At 39.6% G+C, this 709-nt stretch overlaps 1 protein-coding gene across 2 annotated transcripts in view; it reads left to right on the top strand.

Moving 5' to 3' along the window:
- USP22 (ubiquitin specific peptidase 22) overlaps nt 1-709 on the top strand; it is a 115,652-nt gene that overhangs the window by 93,981 nt on the left and 20,962 nt on the right. The window lies entirely within an intron of this gene.

Raw genomic sequence — 709 nt, forward strand, 5'->3', positions numbered from 1 at the left:
TAAATATAATTAATTTCATAACAATGGCACATTTAATACTAGGTCCTCTCAGTATTTAATTTCAGAAACTAAAATAGAACTAGCTGCTAGTTCAGAAACTAGATACTCCCAGCCAAACTCATTTTGTATTTGTACTTTTTTTTTTTATAACCTGGGAAATACCAGGATACCTGACAAAACATGTGTTCCCAGTGTTCCAGCAGCCTCTCTAATAGGGGTTTGAAAGATTATTCAAAACTCAATTTATGAAATTTTTACTAACTGTTAAGAACAGATTCAGCCATGTGTATGTGCTGGGTTTAAAACACTGGTGGCAACAAAAGACCTACAAGAAATAAGCACTTTAAGCTTTAATTTATCCTTACTGTGCCATTATATTTTAGAAAAATATGTCAGTCATCCCCGTTTTACTGAAGGGGACACTACGGCACAGAACTCAAAGCCACAGAGGCTGGAACTATTGAATTGTAGGTTATTAGCCCAATGTTCTCATTGCCCAGACCACATTTCTGTGACTGCTGCATTCAATTAATTGTGTTAGGCATCCAATTATGAAATCAGCTGCTCTTCCATGGGTAGCAGTACTTGGAAGATGGGCACTCATGCTCACCACCCTTAGAAGTATGTCCATGTTAGTCCCTCCATAAAGACGTTTGAACAGACCTGACCTGTCGTACAGTAAATGGCCGGGGGGGGGGGGGGGGGGGGG

The sequence above is a fragment of the Gavialis gangeticus genome, unplaced genomic scaffold (genome assembly GCF_001723915.1).
Source record: "Gavialis gangeticus isolate Ggan-Ray unplaced genomic scaffold, GavGan_comp1, whole genome shotgun sequence".
Classification (NCBI taxonomy): domain Eukaryota; kingdom Metazoa; phylum Chordata; order Crocodylia; family Gavialidae; genus Gavialis; species Gavialis gangeticus.